Source organism: Octodon degus, unplaced genomic scaffold (genome assembly GCF_000260255.1).
Source record: "Octodon degus isolate 3935 unplaced genomic scaffold, OctDeg1.0 scaffold00078, whole genome shotgun sequence".
Lineage (NCBI taxonomy): Eukaryota > Metazoa > Chordata > Mammalia > Rodentia > Octodontidae > Octodon > Octodon degus.
In genome coordinates this window covers 7,661,616-7,667,647 of record NW_004524654.1, presented here as the reverse complement: position 1 = coordinate 7,667,647, position 6,032 = coordinate 7,661,616, and the positions used below count along the sequence as shown (strand labels likewise).

At 39.8% G+C, this 6,032-nt stretch overlaps 1 pseudogene; it reads right to left on the bottom strand.

The window, feature by feature from the left end:
- Positions 1–3,596: 3,596 nt before the first annotated feature.
- Positions 3,597–4,434, bottom strand: LOC101572435 (annotated as a pseudogene).
- Between the last annotated feature and the right edge of the window lie 1,598 nt (positions 4,435–6,032).

Sequence of the window (6,032 nt, the reverse complement as noted above, 5' to 3'; positions counted from 1 at the left end):
TGGTGCTGGGGGATTGAACCGTGGTCCCTGTGCTTTGCTTAGCTTGTTCTAAGTAGGTGCTTTAGACCACTGAGCCATCTCACCAGCCCCCACATTTTTTGTTATATAGGTCTTGCTTTATCTTGGTCTTAACCATCCAGCAGAAAAGTATAAAAATGAGGTATATAAAGTAAAGCCCTATTAATACAATGAGCTGTAAAAGGCTCAAGTCAAGAACTTCTGAGGATAATCCACTAAATATTATAGACTGCTAGACAGTGTTGGATTGTTTAGCTGAATTCAAGCACCTATAGCATTTAGATGCCAATAGAATATCCACCTCTGACAGGACTAAACAAAAAGGGGATACAAAGAAAAGATCATTTGGTATTTATATATACAAAATAGTTAGGATAGATATATAGCTCCTTTCACTTAATTCAATGAGAAGAAAGAGGTGTACTAATAGTGTTTGGACAGGATATCCTGTCTGCTTTTTGTACTATGGATAATCACTAAGAGGATAACAATGCACAATGTATTGATTATTGAAACTGTCCTATTAATCAAATTTGAAACTGTATCATTCATATTTGCTTCTCAATAAGATTAAAATTAAAATTTTTATCATTCAATTGGTTATTGTTTCTTTGATAAAAATTTTAAAATGATTAAAAGGAAATACTGGAGATTAAAATTAAAATTAAAGAAAAAAAAAAAAAAAGCAAGAAAAAGCACAGCCAGGAGTGCTGTGGGGAAAAAAAAAAAGAATGTTACTATGCATTTTCAGCAGGTGTTGTTTTCCTGGTTGTCTCTTAGCTCCATCCAGTTTCCTTAGTCCCTAGTCCCCTCTTGCTGTATGTATATCAAGGTTGCTGATAAAACTAAACAGGCCGCTGGCACCTAGACTAGGGGTTGCTGAATCTTTTTTTTTTAAATTACTATATAAATGATCTCACTTACTGAAATGTTTGTTGGCCCTTTAAATTTTTTTTTTTTTTTTTTTTTTTTCCAGTACCAGGGATTGAACTCAGGACCCTGTACTTGCCAGGCAAAAAGCTTATTCCACTAAGCTATCTTCCCAGGCCTTTAAATTCCCTACCCAAATAAGTGCTTCACTTGCCTCATCAAGTCTTACCCTACAGGGGCTGGGGAGATGGCTTAGTGGAATAAGCGCTTCCCTGGCAAGCGCAAGGGCCTGAGTTCAATCCTTGGTTCCACAAAAAAAAAAAAAAAAAAAAAAAAAAGTCTCACCCATAGCTTAATACTCTTGCTCTTACAAGATGGCTTGTCATTGTGAAGCTCACCATGAATGCCGTGGTAATAACATCTAATGGCAGCTTTTGGCATGGTGGTATTTTTCGGCATATGAAATATACAGTAAAAGGAAGTTACATAATTATAAATGTTACTACTTCATCACTTTGTGGGAGCAGATTTTTTTTTTTTTTTTTTTTTCCGAACCAGGGATTGAACTCAGGCCCTTGCGCTTGCCAGGGAAGCGCTTATTCCACTAAGCCATCTCCCCGGCCCCTGTGGGAGCAAATATTGACAGTAATCATGATCCGGTATTTCAAAAAGTAAGCACTGCTTTGTATTTGTACAAATAATTTGCACTTATCAGTTATGACACCAGCAATTCTTTGGAAAGTAAACAAAACCAGGAAAGTCTAGCAAATTCTTAATAGATACTATTTAAATACATTTGCCTAAATTATCATTTCTATTTAAAAGATGTTTGCTCTGATTAAAACACAAAAGAATTGTTGTCTTTCAATCAACACTCAGATATTCGAGAGGGGTTGTAGCTCGGGGGTAGAGAGCTTGCCTACACTGTGGACCTCGGCTTAGTCCAGAATCATAAGAGCAACAACAGAAACCTCTGGACTTACAGTGCCTTACGGTGATAAAATACTGCACATGGGCACAGTGGTACACTGAAGCAGGAGAGCTAAGCAAGTTCAAGGCCAGTGTGAAATGCATAGAGAAACCCTGTTTCAAAAACCAAAACACTGTAATCCCAGCTCTTGGGAGGCTGTAGACAGGTAGATCACTATGAGTCTGATCTAGTAATGAGACCCTGAACACCCTGTAAACCGTTCCCTAAAATACAAAAAAAAAAAAAAAAAAAAAAAAAAAGTAAAAAACAAAACCAATACCCTCAAAACCCCTCCTTGCATTAGTTTCCTATTTCTTCTATAACAAATTGCCATAAACTCAGTGCCTTAAGATTGCATAAATTTACTACCTTTTAAGTCTGAAGGTTGGAAATCCAAAACAGTCTCCCAGGGCTAAGATCAAGTCATCAATAGTGGGCTGAATTCCCTTCTAGAGGCTTCAGGAGTAAAGTCATGTCTGGTTTCTTCCAGGCTCCAGAGGCTGCCCTGCATTCCTTGGTTTATGGTTTCTTCCTCTGGCAAATGCTATCACTCTGACCTCTATTTTCATTGTCATTTTGCCCCTGACTCTCCTATTTTCCTCTTTCACATATAAGGATCCTTCTGATTACTCGGGGCCCACCTGGATGAGTAACAGTATTGTCCGGATAACTTACCCACACTTGAGCTATTCTCCTGTGTCAAATACATAAATTAGAAATGCTAGGTATTTTGTTTTATTCTATTATTTCTTATATTGGCTGTTACTACTACAGCTCTACTCTTATCCACAGTAGAGCTGTAATTGTAGCCTTCATTGTCTTTTTTTTTTTTTTTTTTTACAATGTTCCTAATTCAGTTTATTGTCAGAGCAAAGAAATATATTTTGTCATGATATATAAGTCAAAATGTAAATTGTTATAAACTTTAACCTTTTACTTTACAGCATTAATTGTTTTTTTTTTTTACAATGTTCCTAATTCAGTTTATTGTCAGAGCAAAGAAATATATTTTGTCATGATATATAAGTCAAAATGTAAATTGTTATAAACTTTACTTCATTGTCTTTTACAGAATTTGCCAAATGTTAATATTTGAAATGTTAATATAATATTTGAAGATAAATCCTGTGTTTATTTGCTTCCTTAGATTTGGGGATTTTAATAGATTGTGAATACCCTCCAACCCCCCTATATACAACGTGATGTGAAATTAATTTCTCATAAGGACTTAGCTCCTAACACAGTGACTGGCATATAGTAGATCATATTTGCTGTTTTTTTCCCGTGTTTTCATTTTTATTGAGCAATTAGCAAACAGAATGAACACAACAGTAAGCAACTCTACCCCAGCTTTTCTTAGACCAATGACAAGTGACCAACTCAGAGGACAATTTAAGGATCCTGATGACCTGTCACCCCATTTAGATTACCCTCTGCTAATCTAGATGGCTAGACATCTGCAAGAAAAGAGCCACCCCCTCAACTCTGCTTCCAGCTATGCCCTTTAAAGGACCCAGAGAAGGCTGCCACAACTTTTAAGCCTCCAGAGCTGTACCATCCCATCCTGGTTGCCCCAAGATGGGAGCCTCCTGCTGTCCTACACCATGATAAACACGACTCAGGATTCATGAAGGCTGTGACAACCAATCCTTTTCTTTCTTTTAACCTCTCTTACAGATTCTTTGATAATATGCTCTCTTTCTGTATACCTGGTCTTTTCATCTGGCTTTTTTCCTCCTTAAATTGTGGACTGCTATACTTTTATTAACAATATGATGATCCCACCACAGTACCAAAATATCCCCCAAAACAGAGCTCAAATTTGGCAAGAACAAAAACTGGGGTGTATGACTCTCTAGAACCGGAAAGGACAGGTGGCCGAAAAAGTCACCCTACACCACTAGGGATAGCTCAGGTCTCAGGAGTGGGACAAAGGAGAAACCTACATGCATCACTGAATGGAACTCGAGAACACTGCTTGGGGTCTCCAGGACGACGGGGCTTTGGAGTCGGCCCTACTTCCCAGACAGCTGCTCGTACAGTTTGGGCACGTAGTCGTCCCACTCGGCCTGGTAACACGTGCCGGCCACCGGGGCCCCGAGATGGTACTTCTTGCGGAAAGCCGCCGCCTTGAACTTGCTGCGGTGGTCTCCAGACCGGTTGCTGAGGATGGGCTCGTCGCACTTGGGTGGTTTGTCCTGCTCGTAGACCAACCACACGTAGTGGTGCAGGCCTGTGCCACTGGGAGGCCCCGAGCCCCATAGTTGGAGAGCACGGTGCCACTGCTGATATCATTGCCCTTCATGTTGACCACCAGAAAATGGTGCCACTCCCTGAGCTTGGGATTCTGCCGGCTGGGAGCATCTGGGTCCGTCAGAACCAGGGTGTAGAGCTTATCAGGATCCTGACCATCCCAAGAAATGCTGGTGGATCTGTTCTTAACCTGGATGGGCGTCTGCACTTTGCCCAGCTGGTCCACTTCCACAGACCCGCAGTGGGTACCCGGGCTGCTCATCCACCTCCTGCAGGCTCAAGGGCCCGGTCCACTTGCTGACATCTGCCAAAATGGCGAAGTGGAGGGGCCGTTAGGAGCGGGAGGCAGCGGAGCCTGCGTGCACAGAGCACAGGATGGATCCCAGTCTGCAAACTCGCTATATTTGCTGTTCAGATTAAATCATCATTAATATTATTATTCTCATTGTGAAAAAGTGCTCTGACACTATTAAAACATATTATCTAGGGCCGGGAAGATGGCTCAGTGGAATAAACACTTCCCTGGCAAGCGCAAGGGCCTGAGTTCAATCCCTGGTTCCGCCAAAAAAAAAAATCAAAAACAAAAACATATTATCTGGTTTACTCTTTTTTATGTATTTAGTACAGGGTCTATTACAGGTTTTCACTACACAGATTGGACTCTTAGTGATCCTTCTTGTTTTTCAGCCTCCCAAGCACTGGGATTACAGGCGGGCACCACCATGTCCAGTCTCAATCACCTTCTCAGTGCAACCTGGGGGCTGGGCTGGCATGGCCACCCCAGGATCGAACCCCAGCCCCTGCATCTGCCTAGACAGGCACTTTAGTCCATTGAGCTATCTGGCCAGCCCTTACTTTACTCTTGATTGTTCCTGACACCTGAGACATTTAAGTGCTGACAAAGTGTTAAAGCCAAAGTAGACTAGTAATAGTAGTAAATATAATAAAAAAAAAATAGAATGTACCAAAACATACAGAAGTTCTGATTGTCCTCTTGCTAGAAAGCTATTTATTGTCACCTGAAATCATGGGTGATACGTAGGATACATATGTATATGCGATGTGCATATATCTGACATATATTTATGCAATAGCGTCTCATGTATTCTGAACATGGCGGTACCACTAAAGCTTTGAAAAGAACAACACACACACACAAGCTGTCCTGATTAGCTAAAAGAGCTAACAAACATGTATTAAGGCTTGTGTTTCACACACTCAGATTCTATCCCTCTGTTCTAATAGTATTTATACTTGACATGCCTCTACTAAGCTTGCTTATCTCACTTCTAGTTCTTGGCTGACTTTTGCAGAAAATTATATAAAGGCAAGAAGAAAAGCACTAAAAAGTAAACCGGTAGAACTGAAAAGGCTTGAGGAAATTCAATGTGACACAATTATGTGGAATAATTAAGTAAATAAAATTATAGTAAGTCCAACTTACAAGTGCGCTTCTTTCTGGGAACATTTGTAAGCTGGATTTGTTTGTAGCCCGACAAAGTGAGTCTTGTACAGCACACCTGTGAAAGTCTGCAAGTAGAGTGTTCCTTTGTGGGAGACTTAATGTACACTAACCTGTACATTCCAGTCAAGAAAGGAAGATGGGGATAAAAGAGATGTGTTAAGTAGAATGTATAATGCCCAAACTTTTGGGCAACCACTGCCTCCCTGGGCTTTAATTTCTCTGTATAAAAAAACGGAGCACAGAATATTTGATGTCTCGTCTCCTATACAGTTCTATGATTTCAGGTAACACCAAGTAACTTTCCAAGGGACAATCAGAAGTTTTCTGTATTTTGGTTTATTTATTTGTTTATTCATTTTTAAAAATTATTTATTTATTTATTTTTACATTTTATTTATTTATTTATTTATTTTTTTTTATTTATTTATTTTGGTGGAACCGGGGATTGAACTCAGG